Source organism: Siphateles boraxobius, unplaced genomic scaffold, assembly GCF_051911475.1.
Source record: "Siphateles boraxobius isolate OS27281-9 unplaced genomic scaffold, OSU_SipBor_1 8, whole genome shotgun sequence".
In the NCBI taxonomy this organism is placed as follows: Eukaryota; Metazoa; Chordata; class Actinopteri; order Cypriniformes; family Leuciscidae; genus Siphateles; species Siphateles boraxobius.
This window is the reverse complement of record NW_027509208.1, coordinates 39,627,501-39,645,000: the sequence shown is the minus strand read 5'-3', so window position 1 is coordinate 39,645,000 and position 17,500 is coordinate 39,627,501. Positions and strand designations below refer to the sequence as shown.

At 39.7% G+C, this 17,500-nt stretch overlaps 2 long non-coding RNA genes across 2 annotated transcripts in view; both read right to left on the bottom strand.

Moving 5' to 3' along the window:
- Window positions 1–11,352, bottom strand: part of LOC143728751 (uncharacterized) — a 12,642-nt gene extending 1,290 nt beyond the window's left edge. Inside the window, exons 1-2 of the long non-coding RNA XR_013199887.1 lie at window positions 11,161–11,352; window positions 10,957–11,024 (exon numbers count right to left, since the gene is read on the bottom strand). This is a non-coding gene — a long non-coding RNA (uncharacterized LOC143728751). The remainder of the gene's footprint in view (window positions 1–10,956; window positions 11,025–11,160) is intronic.
- Window positions 11,353–16,585: 5,233 nt separating this feature from the next.
- The window catches only part of LOC143729694 (uncharacterized), a 39,064-nt gene continuing 38,149 nt past the window's right edge, over window positions 16,586–17,500 (bottom strand). The window contains exon 3 of the long non-coding RNA XR_013200048.1: window positions 16,586–16,670. This is a non-coding gene — a long non-coding RNA (uncharacterized LOC143729694). The remainder of the gene's footprint in view (window positions 16,671–17,500) is intronic.

Sequence of the window (17,500 nt, the reverse complement as noted above, 5' to 3'; positions counted from 1 at the left end):
AAAGGGCTCTCACACTGACAAACAAAAAGCAATGCTCATTTGCTGATTGTGTCTTTGTTTTGAGTTTTATATATTTATTAACGCATTTAGTCAATGTATTAATGACTTGTGGTGCAACAGATTGAAAACATCAAAGCTATATGGAAGTTCATTGTTGATTAAGTGCTTCGGTTTTATGTAATATCTGATTCAATTCTATTGTGCTTTAAGAAATTTTATGTTATTTTGAATATATATATATGAATATTTAGTTTTAGAACGTTTCAAAATGCAATAGTTTATGAATATGGTAATCATTCAGTAACTTAGTATTTAATCATAGTACTATCTGATAGCATTACTATGTTATCACCAAACATTAAAGTCCCCCATGAAATCAAAATTGAAGTTTTTGGGCTTTTAGTATGAATATGTTAGCCTTACTGTTATCTATAAGCTAGTGTGCTTTAAAATAATGACAAAATTCGCATTTAGAAGATATAATCATTCAAAACGTACAGTTTCTCACTTACGCCAATATGAATAAATGATTTTGATGACATCACTCCACTTCGTTTTCTCATCAGATTTTCTGTCCAATCAAATTCTCTCTAGAATCTAAAGCTCCAAACCTTTACACTATAAAAAGACTTGGTGAAATCGCTCACTTATTCACACATTTACTATTTTCTTCATGGTGAATGGCACATAGTGCACTATATAGGGGATACAGACAGTGTAAATATGCTTTCCATTGGGGCTAATAAATTACATCAACACACTGAATAAAGCTGCGCGTTTCAGTGTGACTTTAAAGCATCTGAAATGTGTTGTAAAATGCTCAGCATGGTCACAAGGGGCGCTATAGTGGCCATTAGTCAGTTTTCTCCTTTACGTGAACTATTGTCATGGCAGAGCAATAGTTTGTTAAAATGTTGACATGTTTATATCTAGCTACCTGAATATCAAAACATCATGTATACATGGGTACCAACTTCAGGTATCGAAGTAAAGCACAAAAATGAATTACGAGCAATATTAGCTACAAGCAGTTAAGCAATTTCATCTCTAATTTCCTTAGAGCAAAAACCAAACCAGCTCTCTCAAAATGCGTAATTGCTAATTTTGAGAAAAGAACATTTGGTATAAAAAAATCTGCTAAGGACTAAACAAAATAAATTATCTTACACAGACCAGTACCTAAATCCAAACATTAGTTTCATCATTAGTTCGAAAGAAATATACTAAGCATGCATGTAACGTTTCAAAGTACCATGGACAGCGCAAATCAATGCATCCATTTGCCATTACTATTGAACATATTTAAGTGAAGGAAAGCCCTTTGAATTCATTGTTCACTTCATATTGTTTGTCCTTTCGGAGATGGATGACTTAACGTTAGTGAGGGTCATGAAGGGTCAGCAACGGTCTACTCTGACATTCAATGTGGTCTAGAGTGGGTGTGTTGACCAGACGCAAGGCACAAGCTCAAGACAGAAGACCCTACAAATCTATTATAGATGCGTGATAGTTTAAGAGGGACAGCATTCAGAATACAAAGACGCGGCTATTAATAAAAAACAGACACAATTTTAGCAAAGAAGGTCAGATCTCAGAGAAAAGGAGTACAACATCCCAACTGCAACAGTGTACTAAGCCCACCACATGGAAAAACTGCGGCTATCTTCACAAGTTATCCTCCATTGGATGAGGTCAGCTAATTAACCTCTACGGATCAAGATGCCCTTCCCTGGCGCTCCTCAACTGGGCCGACCTGAATCCCTGCGGATAATTGCCTTGTTGACATTCAGCCAATCACTAGATCCAAGCCTATGAGAATTGGGTCTGTGCGGACATGCCACGCGTTCTGCCAGTCGCGAGATTTGCCCCTTCAAGTCATTAAAGCCACGCTGAAAGACTCCAATTAACCTCATCAGCTCCCGCCTCTTAACAAGGTGCTAAAAGCGGACAAGAAAATGCGTCCGCTGTCATGATGAGGAAGGAATCAGAGCCTGCTAATCCAATCTCATCTCCATTACTCAAAATAAGCACACTAATTACATTTTCATATGCATTTCATGGCCGGTGTAGATCAGTTTACGGCTAGCACCAACAGGCACAGCTTGATTATGCAGCAAGCGTTTTCTTTTTTCAGGAAGAAGTCCACGATGCGTCAGTACGAGGGTGAGTGTGTCGAGGAAAATGAATGCTGTTAAAGTAATTACACTCGTGAGTAATCACATTTGGGCTAAATAAATCTGACATGGACACCGCATTAGTCAGGGAAAGATGTTTTGTGCGCGTACCTTAAAACATGACACCTCAAAACTGAATGACTCATTTTCTCTCTCATGAATGACAAGGAGAAAGTGTTTGTCCAAAGAGTTGCAGAAGACTCATAGGAATTCCGGTGCACTCTCAGAAAACACCTTTGTACTTTATTTACCCCATAAAGAGTTGATATTAGTTCCTCAAATGTACATATCAGTATCGCAAGTGTGCATATTAGTACCTTTTGAAAGGGTAGTTGTATGTACCATTTTTTTCTGAGAGTGTGGGATGTCTGCAGGCTAGGAAGGCTTTGTCTTTGTCTCATTACCTTTAAATGGGGTGCATCCGGAATTGAGCTGGAATCAGGAGTTAGTTAGTTACCATTCCTGCTTTAGAGATGACCTCAGTGGGAGGGGAGTGTCCCGCGGCCCAGTTCTTGCGCAGCAACGTCTCAGCGCTGTTCTGGCAGGCACTGAAGCCATCTAATTAACACAGGGGGAAGAGAGCGATGTGCTGGCAGGTTAATTGAGCCTATGGGGCATTCTCTTACAGTAAGGGCTGAGTCCATTTCCCAGAACGTTCACTCCGCAATGTGGAAAAGAAGTGAGGGAAACGGTGGTTACGGTGGAGATGCTTGGTCTGAATCTCGAGACCAATTCCACCATTTTTGGTCACCACAGGTGTTTTTCCCCACTATATTATTTGGTCATCATGATGTCATCGATGTGTGAGTGCCATTGTTGAGCACCAGCAGCAGCTGTTTACCACTGTAACTAGGTAACAACTCAGTGGGGGAAGACAAAAGAATCCCATGGTTTTGTCTCTTTGGTTTAACTATCAAAACAAGCACAGAACAGAACTTGCATCCTGAAATAGATGCAACTAATGCATTGTACCAAAACGTTGTACCAAAAATGTCATCAAAAGCACAAATTGCTTGCATACCAATTCAAGAGTCCACATGAATCATCCCTTTGACCAGTGATTCCTAACCAGGAGGAACTTAAGCAGGTTCCAGGAAAGATTTTGGTATTGTTCAATCCTGTAAAACCAAGAGTAAAATTTAAAGGGATAGTTAACCCAAAATCAAAATTCTCTCATTACGTATGTCAGCCAGGGGGATCCAAACCTGCTCCTGGAGGGCCACTGTCCTACAGAGTGTTGCTCTGACTTGATTTAAAACACCTGCCTGGAAGTTTCCAGTATGCCTGAAGACCTTGATTAGCAGGTTCAGGTGTGGTTAATTGGGGTTGAAGCTGAAGTCTGCAAGACAGTAGCCATGTTTCCATTACAGATTTGAACGAAAAGAACGGGATTTCCATTAACCGATGTTATGGGACTGAAACATAATTTTTTTCTCTAGCGATAAGTCATTACAAAAATCATGGCGACGGATTTGGTAGGTTTACGAATAACGCAACCACGGCACTAACCATTATTTTTAATGAAAGGAGACTTAGGCTTGTTATACAAGCATTAATGGCAAGGAAAGACCCATATACTTGGGAGCGGCACATATGAAGTGTTTCTCCATCATAACTGCTTCAAGGTCTTGATTGTGGTATTTCTTTGTAGTTTAGAATCCAGTATTCCCATAATTCTTTTATGAGTTTAATAAAGAGCTCTGTCTCGTCTTCTGTTCAAACATACGGCGCCATCTACGTCAGGTGACCTGTAAATGCGCCAAAAAATGTTTCCATTGCAGTTTTGCGAAATATTCCTTTTTGAACTGCCAGAAAAAGCACCTCATGGGAGCGCAAACATTTTTTTTGCGATATATGGGAGTCTTTGTGAAATTGACTTGTTTACATTTCGCAATTACAATTTGCGCAATTTGAAGGGTAATGGAAACACAGCTGGAGGCCCTCCAGCAGTCAAGTCACTTTATGCAATACAGATTGTTTCAAAGGAGCTTCACAGTAATAAACGGAAATAAATAGAATGAATGATGTAAACTTCATCAAATATGAGACTAATTCTGCTGTAAAGCAGCTCTAAAAAGACAATAGTGTCATAATTCATGTCAGGAGCAGGATTGGACACCACTGAATAATGTAGATCCAAACCTGCATGACCTTTTCTTTTTCGGAAAAGACAAAACATTGGATCCCATTGAAGTTCAGTGTATGGACAAAAACAAAACAAAACAATACAACAGACATCTTTTGTGTTGTGCAGAAGATAAAGTCATACAGGTTGGGAACAACATGACTGTGTTAAATGATGTCAGAATTTGTGTGAACTATCCCTTAATAGTATATAATGTATTAATAGTTAATCTAGTTTCTCTGTGGTTGCCCCCCAGAACCATGGAAACATGTGATAGATAAGACTGAAAAGGTTGAGGAAACAGGGAACCCTGCTCCAGATACAGCTTAAAGGGTGATGTGCATTTGCGTTTGTAAAACAGCTTGCACACCAACCAAACAAACCGAACTCTGACTTCAAAATCTCTTGTGTATGAAACCAGCCTGAGGCTAACATGTCACCTTTATTTCTAGTTGAGTGCCTATCCATGATGTCAGTGGATGTAGAGGTGTGTCTGTGATGTCAGTAGCCCAGGTCTGTCGCTGAAAGCTCAGGGGACCGTCTATGCCACCGCACCACATGGTCCCACGTCGGCCCAACGCCCAATGGACCACAGTGATTCAGCAGATGTGCGCATACCATCTTGCAGATGGTAAACACACACACACACACACACACACACAGAGAGAGGCCAATTGACATGGAGTCTGCTCGTTAGATAGACCTAACGATGCCAGATTATCGCCCCTTCGGACCTGGCACCGCAAACCCAGCTCGATTTTTTCATTCCTAGGGCCTTTTGTAAATAAATAACAACAACAAACAGCAACAAGAGTGCTATCCCCAGCGGGGCTTCTTGTGACATATGGGATGTCCCTGCTTTGGCCGCACGGAGCGACACGGACACAGATGGTGGCTCTCAATATGGCCTCCCTCTCTGTCTCGCTCTGAAAGCCCCCCGTTCGCTGCATATTCAAATTAGCACGCTCGCGCTGACAACTGCTACCCTGCGACTGCGTTTCCAATTGTTGAGTGCTGTCAGAGGCTCAGATGGGTTAAACACAATGGCGAACAATTAGACGAACGGTTCTAAGAGCAGCGTTGCATTAAACACAAGTTGTAACGAGCTTGAAAGGACAGAGGAGAGGTTGACTCGCGTCTCTCCACGGGCTTTGACGGAGTCTCCCGAGGCCAGGGGGGAAAGGGTGGGTTAACTAGTAAAAGCGCTGCGTGTTTCCTGAGACAGGGGTTGTCACTCCCCACATTAAGCTTTATAGACGGAGATCTCCAGAGGACCGCAGACATTACAGCACTGAGTATGGTGTTCACACCACTTACACACATGGATGCAGATGGCCTTTAAGTGCATTCACAATACAACACACAAAAAATATATTACAAACACTTTTATGCATCATGACTTATGTTGGTTGGGGTAAAAAAAAAATGCTATTAACTCTTTCCTAGCCATTGACAGAATTTTTGAGTCACTTATGAGACAACGCTCCCCTGCCATTGACGGAATTTTCCGACTTTCTGTGTTTCCACTGTTATACAGTAGAGGGCGCTATTACGCATCTTCTGAAAGAATACAGAAGAAGCAAAAAAAAACAAGCGTTAAAAGCATTGCTTACGCAAGTTGTAGTCTATGAAAAAAGAAATGCGATTTCCGAACGCGAAAAAAATGTGAGTTTTTGTGAAACTTACCCACATTCAAGTATTTATAAAAAAATAATGCATGAAGCTAGAACAAAACATTTTGTTGTTGTTGTTGTTTTAAAGCAGAGGCTTTGTCCTTTATTTTGGATGTTCAGATTATCAAAATCGGATAAATTTGATAAAAGAAAATTATCAAAACTTCAGGCGGCGACTGCCACGTTTTTTTAACAAACACTGGCGGGGAAAGAGTTAAATGTAATTTTATATTGTTCATGAGTATCAAATTTGCCTCAGAATTTCTACAAAAATTATTTTAGGAGAAATGAAAACACAAATGAGACCACTCTTGACATGCAGTAATAATTTAAGTGTATATAAAGCTACAATATTCTGGTTTTGAGAGAACTTAATGAGAAATGTTTGAGTTCATATGAAAATATTCAAGATTTGATTCCAGACTTTTTGCACCAAGAGTATCCCATCAATATCTCCAATTTAGCATTTTTTCATTCGTCTAGAGGTTCAGAGATTTACAGTCCACTGTATTTTAATGAGGTGAAGGAGTGTCTCAGTCTCCGATGAGTTTCAGACTTATCGAGCTCATAAACAGATGGAGCCAATATCTCGCTTTCTCAAAATCCACTCCAGGTCTCCACCTCCAGTGTATTAAACAATACGGCCGGGTTCTCTCCCTCTGTCTGTCCGCCCTCATCCCAAGGTCTTTCTTGGGAGGAGTGCCGGGATTGTGGAGGATAGGGGGTGGGGCGGGGGATCTTGAAAGAAAGAAAGAAAATGGACTTCTGTGTCAGCAACAGCTTCTTTCGTTGCTCTAATCCTCTCGCCCCAAGCCTCACGGTGCAGTCAAGCGCACTGTTACATGGCAACAATTAGGAGAGCTGAATCTCAGCACCTGGTCCTCCCCAATCTACGGCAGCTGATTGTACACACACACACACACACACACACACACACAGCCAGGTGGCACCTCTTCAATCACATTAGCTGGCCACTCTAGGGTTAATAAAGACTCGGCCCCCTCCCTGATCTGCCTGCCGCCCAGCCTTTTCACCCCAGGGCAGACACTATGTATTCTTTACAGGCCCAGAAACTATTTTGTTTAAACCCGGTTGAGGAGCTGAAACCTTGCGAGGAGGGCCGGTCCGAATGCTTAAGGGGCCTCTGTGGTTTCTTCGGGGTCTATTTATGCCATGTGTACTGTATAACAATGGGGCCTTTACAAGAACAACAAAACCTAAAACACTACATATTTAAATTTTCAGAAGAAAAGGTGTTTAAAAAAACACTGGTGAAATCTGACTAATAATTTCCCCTGCATCCGTTAAATCCAATGCTAATAATTCTGAGTGGTTACTTTGGTGTTGCTAGGGTACTACTAGAGAGTTACCAAGGTATTCTGAGTGGTTTCTAGGGCATTACTGATGTTTGCTGGGTGGTTTGCGAAGGGGTTCTGAATGGCTGCAAGGCTGTTCTGACTGGGCATTCCTCTGAATTTCTGGTAGGTTGCTAGGGTGTTGCTAAGGTGCTCTGACTGGTTGCTAGGCAGTTTCTAAGGCATTCAGAGTGGTCTCTTTTCTGGGCAGTTGCTAAGCAATTGCCAAGATGTTCTGAGTGGTTTGGCTTTTGCAGGGGCGTTGGGCATGGGCATGGGTTGTTGTTTGGATGATGCTAGGTGGTCGCTAAGGTGTTTCTAGGGCGTTGCTTGGATGTTTATAAGTAGATGTGTTCTGATAGGGTGATTCTACAGATTTCTGGATGCTGTTCTGCCTTGTCTCTACGTTATTCTGGGTGGTGTTTAGGGTGTTGCTAGGCAGTTGCTAATGTGTTCTAAATGGTTTCTAGCCCACTGCTGGGTGGTTGTTAGGGTGATGTGGGTAATTACTGATCCAAATCTCTCTGACAATTCTAGGCTATAGCTTGGGACCCTCTTTTGTTGCATATCTATGTGTTTATCTGTTGGGCAAAAGTCATAAAAATAATGAGGTACTATCAATATACTTTGAGAGATACCTTACTATTATAACTTCATGTAACACAATATTTACTACATGGCATTCCAAGGTACTTCAAAGCATATTTTAGTATATGTCAAAAACATTGTAATTCCCAAGAAGAATAGCCGTTGGACACTATCATTACATAGAAATGTCAAAAGAATAAGCCCACAACCTTTTGTTTGACCTTTTGTTTCCCTTAGTTTTTTGTTTGCTTTCTTTTGTTTCTTGTCAAACAACCTGAAAGAGCAGGTTGAGAGCAGAGAGAACAGTGCTCATTTTAATAACAATACCTGTAGATTTATATGCTAGGGTCGTGATCAACGGCGATTTGTGAACACAATTACAAGTGCGAATTAAGCAGCCTCGGCTTGAGCTGAATGCTATCGGCGATCAGAACGCCTGTTGCTTTGTGTTGCAGTAAGACGCCACAGAGCCAATGAATGAGTAAACAGACATACAGAAAGATTAATTGAGCAAACGAACCTCTCCTGAATGCTGATGAATTCAAATGGAAACACATATTAACGGAAAAAAACATGGCTAATCCTTCTATCTGCCAGGCTGATGATATTCTACATTTGTCAAGCGCTGAGGGAACTTTAATGGTTTAAACAGGCTGTGCGCTCCATTAGACCCATGATTCATTTCTTCACATGCATTTCTACATCCTCTCTGCTCTCCCCTGCCTTTCAGGTTGACACACACACACACTGAAGACGCGCCATTTAACACATCAAAGCTTGGGGACTGAAAGCTGCAAGCTGGAGGACAGACAGATGCAGCGCTGCACCACTTTAATCCTCTTTACCCAGCCACGTGTGGAGAGAGAGACAGGGAGAAAGATAGAGACTAACAAATTCCACTCAGAGTAAACATGCTAAGGTGTAAGAGGTGAGGAACGCTCTCGCACACACACACACACACACACACACACACACACACACACACACACGCACACACGCACACACACACAGTCGTTTCACGAGCCTTTGAACTATGGAAAGAGGCATAATGCACATCCTATTAATGATTAATCAGTTCTGGTTCAAAATAAACATTCGCTTTTGGCTTGTCAAGACAGAGAGACCATGCATGATGGATGGAAGGAAGGAAGGAAGTTAGGAAGGAAAGAAGGAAGGAAGGAAGGAAGGAAGGAAGGAAGGAAGGAAGGAAGGAAGGAGGGAAGGAAGGAAGGAAGGAAGGAGGGAAGGAAGGAAGGAAGGAAGGAAGGAAGGAAGGAAGGAGGGAAGGAACAAATGTTGGGAGGGAACAAAGGAGGGAGGAAGGAAGTAACGAACGAATGTAGGGAGGGAGGAAGGAACGGAGGGAGGTAGAAAGAAAGAAAGAAAGAAAGAAAGAAAGGAAGGAATGGAGGGAGGGAGGGAGGGAGGAAGGAAGGAAGGAAGGAAGTAACGAACGAATGGAGGGAGGGAGGAAGGAACGGAGGGAGGTAGAAAGAAAGAAAGAAAGAAAGGAATGGAGGGAGGGAGGGAGGAAGGAAGGAAGGAAGGAAGGAAGTAACGAACGAATGTAGGGAGGGAGGTAGGAACGGAGGGAGGTAGAAAGAAAGAAAGAAAGAAAGGGAGGGAGGGAGGGAAGAAAGGAGGGAAGGAGGGAGGGAGGAGGGAAGGAACAAATGAATGTAGGGAGGGAGGAACGGAGGGAGGTACAAAGAAAGAAAGAAAGAAAGAAAGAAAGAAAGGGAGGGAGGGAGGGAGGGAAGAAAGGAGGGAAGGAGGGAGGGAGGAAGGAAGGAACAAATTAATGTAGGGAGGGAGGAAGGAACGGAGGGAGGTAGAAAGAAAGAAAGAAAGAAAGAAAGAAAGAAAGAAAGAAAGAAAGAAAGAAAGAAAGAAAGAAAGAAAGAAAGAAAGAAAGAAAGAAAGAAAGGAAGGAATGGAGGGAGGGAGGAAGGAAGGAAGGAAGTAACGAACGAATGGAGGGAGGAAGGAACGGAGAAAAGAAAAAGAAGGGAGGTATGGAGGGAGGAAGGAAGGAACGGAGAAAAGAAAAAGAAGGGAGGTATGGAGGGAGGAAGGAAGGAACGGAGAAAAGAAAAAGAAGGGAGGTATGGAGGGAGGAAATATTTCCAAGTAAAATAATAATAATAATAATAATAATAATAATAATAATAATAATAATAATAATAAAAGTAATAATAATAAATAAATAAATAAATAAAGTAAAATTGTTAAAAAGTAACAAAAAATAAACATGATAGATCACAAACAGAACTTAACAATAAGTAAATGTGAAATAAATAAATATAATGTAAAGTTAAAAAATTATTAAAATGTTAAATGAATGTTTATTTAAATAAATAAAAATGCTTAATTGTTAAAAATGTAATTAGATTCAGAGAAAAACATCAATTGAACATTGTAGATCATGACAGAACATTATAATAAATAACGTTAAATAAATAAATAAATTGAATTAAAAGAAAGAATAAATAAATACAAAAATTGTTTAAAAAAAGTTACTAGATGCAGAAACAAAGGATCAAAATTACAGAATATTACAGTGAATAAATGTTACTACATGTACTTACTATAGTAATAACAGTGAATTTACTAACTAAGTAAATTCGGTTACACTTTATTTTAAGGTGTCATTGTTACAGTGTAATTATATATTTAAGTACTGAGTAATAATAATTAAGAACATGTACTTACTATAGGGTTAGGGTAGGATTAGGATTTGGTTGAGGGTTAATTCCATGTAATTATGCATACCGGTAATTTACTGTTATTACTATGGTAATTACATGTAACATATGTAACAAGGACACTGTAAAATAAAGTGCTACCGTAAATTCTAAGTGAAGTAACTAACCCTAAACCAAACCCTAAACCTAACTCTAACTCTTTAGTAAGAACATGTAGTTAGTTCATATTACTCATACTTATCTGAGTAAGTATGTAACTACGCCACCTTAAAATAAAGTGTAACCAAATAAATGAATAAAATAAGTAAATAACAGCCAAACCATAGTAACATTAACTCCACCAACGGTTGTGAGATTGGGCGGGGTTATCGGTTTCTTGACCATGGGGAAAGTGTTCAGGAAACCTATATGAAAACAGTCATTATTTTTTTACTCCATTTTGGAAAAATACACAGAAAAACGGCTTTTGAATATCAATCCTGGATGAAGAAAGACTTTCAGTGTGACCTCAGATGTGTGATGACCTCAGATGACCCCCACCTCATCCTCAAACTCCTCCAACTTTCTCCCAGAACAGAGTGTGTGGAGATCTCTGCGACCAGCTGTGCTGAAGGTCTCACTACAAGACCTCACAGTTCCATCAAACCAGTAGAAAAAAAGCACTCAGGATATCTGTGATAGTCACGTAAAAGAACAGCAGCCTGTGAAGAGAAGAGACAGAGGACAGATAAGGTAAAAAATAAAAAGACTGCAAACACAGAGTTATTGAATTATACCACAACAGACCAGCAGCATTCACCAGATTAAAAGATTATACAAAAACACATTCAATTCTTCAGCCCAAAACCATCTTTGCTAATGCATGTAAAAATATGATCACTGACAAAATCTGAGCATCCTTGACATAATAATATTTTTTTTTTTTTTAAAGGATCAAATTTGTTAACATTAGTTAAATGCATTAGGTATCATGAACTGGTAATGAAGACCATTTCTTTTTCAAATACAAAATACTACCGGTAGATGACAAACTAAATTTAGTATAGATCAATACTAATCAATAAACATATATTCAAAAATTTGTCTCTTGTGCTCACCAATGCTGCATTTGTTTAATCAAAAATACAGAAAAATGAATAATACTGTTATAAACAAAATTTATTCTGCAAAAATAAAAATATTATTCCAATTTAAAATAACTGTTTTCTATGTGAATATATTTTAAAATGTAATTTATTCCAGTGATCAAAGCTGAATTTTCAGCATTATTACTCCAGTGTCACATGATCCTTCAGAAATCATTCTAATATGCTAATTAGCTGCTCAAGAAACATTTATTATTATTATCAATGTGCTGCTTTTACTGTGGATTATTTGATGAATAAAAAGTTCACAACAGCATTAAATTGAAATAGGATTTCTTTCTTTGTCACTTTTGATCAATTTAATACATCCTTGCTTGAATAAAATTGAAGACCTCAAACCTTTGAATATTAGTCTATATATTATTATTCTTTGTCATGTTTGTGCACACTACATCAACAAATGTTAATTTATAAAACTTGAAATGTTGTGTATAAACTAACGTCAACCAAAATGAATAAATGCTGCTAGTAACCACAAATCTGATGTTAGTCACACAAAATGAAGAACCGGTCCGGAGGAAACACAAAGCATTTGCAAAGCATCCATCTGAATATAACTCTCACAGGCTTTTGTGCTGATTAAAAATTACTGGAGTACGAGCATCTCCTTCAGTGAACCAGGAACGGGCAACAGCGAATCCATTTCACATGGCTGTGATTTAATTTCCAACAGAGAGAGAGAGAGAGAGAGAGAGAGAGAGAGAGAGAGAGAGAGAGAGATAGAGAGAGAGAAAATCCCAGAGGAATAACAGCGCTCCACTGGAAATGACAAGTTTGACAGCTTCAGCCACAGAGACAAAGACAGGACAAAAGAGAATAATGAGTTGTTCACATGAGGGGATTCCTGTGGCTGAAGGTGCCAGCGAGTCAGAGCCACACACACACACACACACAGGTTCCTCTTCCAGCGAGTCAGAGCCACACACACACACACACACACACACACAGGTTTCTCCTCCAGCACCTGATGGTTTCTCCTCCAGCTGCCATCTTCACCAACATGTCCTCACACGCCATTCCAACATGCTCTACGACACGCAGCCATGCTGTTCCTGACAGCAAACACACAAATCCACAATCTCTGAACTCCAGCATGAGGGAATAACCAACTCAATCAGCAACACTACTTAACTTACTGTTGTGCTGTGATAGTAGCTCAGCTGTTTTAAACATGGAAAGTGGAGCTTTACAGGAATAAATGAGTTGTGTAGTGTGACAAAAGACTGGGTTTTATGCTGCATAAACATAATGCAACCTGAAGCAACAGTCAAACGCACGGTCTTCTCTCACATGTAGTCCTGGGAGGGCCAATTCATTTAAGCGATTATGGTGCTTAATGAGCTGATTCAAAGAAACGATTCAATGATTTATTTGGGTCTCTGCACAGCATTTTACATGTGCGTTTTGTCAAGAATAAAGGGTCCAAATGAGATATTTATATATTTATATATATATCAAGAAACGTTCTCCCGCTCAGTGTTTTTATTGGTACCTAATTATTGAAATGTAGCTGAAATAAAATAAAATATAAATATTAAATGAAAACCTTTGAACTTAAAGTCCCTCTGTGGTGAAAATCAAGGTTTTAATGTTGTTTATATGTCTATGTGGTGTTTTTAATATGCTTTACCATGTACAAATTCATAAGTCAACAACATTGCTGAATATTTTCTCCTTAAAACTGCAGTGAATCAAAGACAGTCTCAAAAACAGGGTTTGAAATCGCTGGTGTTTCTGACGTCACAAACTTCCTTGTACCCAATCAGATCAAAGTGTGATCGTCAACGAGGCGTGATTTTTTTTCCCAAACCACTTCAGTGGAAATCCCGCCCTGCAGCCGATTTAAAAGTTTTCATTGGTCATGTCAATCACTGTACTGACATCGGCTGCAGGGCGGGATTTCCGCTGAAGTGGTTTGGGAAAAAAAATCACGCGTCAACGAGTGGATCTCTGAGCTGAGTGAGTGAGTGGAGGCGGGGCTCATTTGCATATTCATAGAACCGCGTATTCTTAATGAGGCAAGTGTGTATAGTTACATTCAAGCTATTTTAAGGCATGAAGAAATTTATTTTCAATGAAAAACATTTAAATATGTCATTTTGGTGATCAAAGATGAGTTTTAAGGGATAAAATTATTGACTACAGGGGGACTTCAAAATAATTAGAAATGCCTTGGCAAATAACTGAAACATACATTAAGTTGTAAAATAAATTAAAGCTAAATAGAAATAAAAAAGGCTAATATAAATGACAAAAGCACATGTCAAAATTACTCAAACTAAAATATAAAATAAAAGCCAATTCAAAATATAAATAAATACTACAATAGATTATTAATATTACTAATAACACTGCCAGGTCAATTCCTCCAAAAAGTGTAACACTGTAGCGCGACCAAAACATTGTTCTGTTTGTTTAAACTTCAACCTGCATCACGGCATAAAATTATTTCAAACAATGGTGTGTGTTTTGGTCTGTTGGTCCGATCAAAGGAAGACACGAACGAAAACAGTCATAATTTAGCCAGTTTAGTAATGCTAAAGAAATTACACGTTTAAAAAAAGCATTGCTTTAAAGGGTTAGTTCACCCAAAAATGAAAATTAAGTCATTAATTACTCACCCCCATGCTGTACCAACCCCGTAAGACCTTCGTTCATCTTCGGAACACAAATGAAGATATTTTTGATTAAATCTGAGAGGTGGATCACTGCTACATAGGCTGCCAGAGGGAATGAAACTTGACGGCCCAGAAAGTCATTAAAGAACATGTTTAAATAATCCATGTGCCTACAGTGGCTCAACTATAAGTTTATCAAGCGACGAGACTACTTTTTTCCCGAAAAAAAAAACATAATAACGACTTTATTCGACTATTCCTTTTCATTCCTTGTGGGCCTGAGACGAGAGTTCAAGAGATTTCCACGACGCATGCGCGAGAACTGAGAAGAGGACGTTCTTCTTCTAATACTTCTTGTTCAGTTCTCGCGCATGCGTCGTGGAAATCTCTTGAACTCTCTTTGTTAGTAGCAAACTACATTTTCAAACACAACTACTAAGCTTCCCAAGATAAAAGCTACGTAAAGCAGCAAACTCGGGAAGAAATGCCGGCTGTTGTCCAGGGAGAAATCAGTGCTAATTTGAAAATTGGCCCCGGTTCAGATGGACTGACACGTATCTCGGCTGATCCGTCCTTCCTCATGGACTGCGTGTTACTTCATACAGGGGATTTTCCACTTAGCCGAGTGGATTTCGCATCATTTCTTGACAGTTTGCTTTGTTTGTGTGAGGTGAGCGGACGTGCGTCTACGAGAGACACTAATCTCCGTCTCATCAGATCGACGGGTGCGAGGCATTTATGGCAGATGTCCATTAGCAGCCGATCAGCAGGGTCTGTCTCCACAGGGGCCGTGACAGGTCTGAGTGTGTGTGTGTGTGAGAGAGAGAGAGAGAGAGAGAGAGAGAGAGAGAGAGAGAGAGAGAGAGAGAGAGAGAGAGAGAGAGAGAGAGAGAGAGATTTGAGAGTGTATTACCGATCTGGCTCTGTGCTGGTCCTGTGGAGTTCTCCCTGGTCTCGGACACAAGCTGCCGTCCCCCCACCCCGCACCCCGCACCCCCCGCCTCTGAGATCAGGAACCCACTTATCCAGCCACGCCATTGTCTAGTGTGTCCACACACATCTGTTATGCTTGGGCAACACCAACGCTGACAGACAGTCCATTGTTCCTGTGGCCGGTAGGAGGACGCAGTCACAGTTTGGGGTAATTGCCGCTCCTAATTAGTTTAAGACACACACACACGAAATTGCTTTTTAATTAAAAGCCATCCAGCCTCTAATGAGCAATCAGTATCAACCAATAAAAAGAGAAAAACACATGCACAATTAAAGTGGGATGAAGCATAGTGTAGAATGCTCATGCAAAAGTAACTGCCAGGCATTCCAGTCTGTTGCCAGGGTGTCGCTATGCAAGTATTCTGTTTTTAGTGTGTTGCTATGGTTTTCTGGGTGGCTCTTAGGGCGTTGCAAGGCCTTTCTCTAAAAACATCTCCAAAAGGGATAGTTCACCCAAAAATTTTTATTCTGTAATAATTTACTCACCCTCATGTTGTTCCAAACCTGTATGAGTTTCTTTCTTCCGTTGAACACAAAAAGATATTTTGAAGAATGTTGGTAACCAGGCAGTTGACGGTAGCCATTGACTTCCACAGTATTTTTTTCCCTTACTATGGAAGTTAATGGCTGTTTGGTTACCAATACTCTTCAAAAAATCTTCTTTTGTGTTCAACAGAAGAAAGAAACTCATACAGGTTTGGAACAACTTGAGAGTGAGTGAAACTTTAATTTTGGGGTGAACTATCCATTTAAGCACATCCTTTAAATAGCAGATTTAAATGCATAATCATTTTTAAAAAAACATCTCAAATGCATTTATTGTATGTGACATATTCGAATGATTTCTGAAGGATCATGTGACACTGAGTAATGATGCTGAAAATTCAGCTTTGATCACAGGAATAAACTACATTTTACAATATATTCAAATAGAAAACGGTAAATGTAATATTATTTCACAGTATTACTGTTTTTAGTATTTTTGATCAAATAAATGCAGCCTTGGTATAAGCAAACGAGACTATTTTCAAAAATCTTACAGACCACAACATTTTAAACAACAGTGTAAAGGAGAAAGAAAGAAAAAGATTAAGCAAGGCTGGTCTTGCTTAATCCCAGAATGCCAATATGTCCCATGTTGCCATGGATTCTGTAACCTGATAATGTGAACAGACTGTACTGTCACTGTGGGAATATGGGCGGCTTTCACCTCATCTCACAACTCAGGTCCTCTCTGAACTCCCTCTGGGCGGCTGGCTGACACAGACCTGCTAATGATGACGGGAACCGGAACCTGTAGATGATGGAGGGAGAGAGAGAGAAAATCACAACTCCATCTGAACACAAAATCACAATATGTAGCTTTACAAGCTACTCATTATTTAATGGATAAGCTGTGCTACTTTCAAAAAGTAGTTAACTAAATTAAAGGTAAGGGGAACAATATATTTTTAAATGTATCAGATAATGTCATTTAGATTTTTTACAATTAAACAAAAAAACAACCATCCAAATGACACAATTAACAGTCTGTTCTTGGACAGTCTGTTGTGTATTGTACACAATATGGCAAAACAGCCAGATCCAATGTGATTAGTTGGCTTTACACAATTCCCAGAAGTCTAGGCTTCACAGTATATCAGTCTGCCGGTAAAGTCATGTTGACAAGATAGCAGGTGGAAAAGGCAATTCTTAGGGAGAACTAGGCACTAGATTTGCACAGGTCATTTGAAACATATTAAAAAAGTTTTGTTTGAACGGAGGTTGTAAAGATGACCAGTCTGCCTATGCGTAACTATGAGCTCTTTGCCAGTGGTCGACCACATCAGAAAGCTCTCTAGACCAGGCACATTTTAAGAGGGTCACTACATGCATTGCTGCATGGATTCAGTTTGTGAATTGTAGTGAAACTGCTGTTTTAATACTGTGCTGTTAAACTTTCATTGGAGCATTCTGTGCATGGTATTCTGACCAAAGTGAGATTTAGGAGTGAAGATTGAAGCCTTCGGTGTGAAGTCTAAGACATTTTGTGCATATACACCTGGCAGCTGTTCACCGAATCGGCAACACACTTATCCAGAGTCGACCAGCAGAAAATAAGTCTTCACCAGTACAGTTGTATTG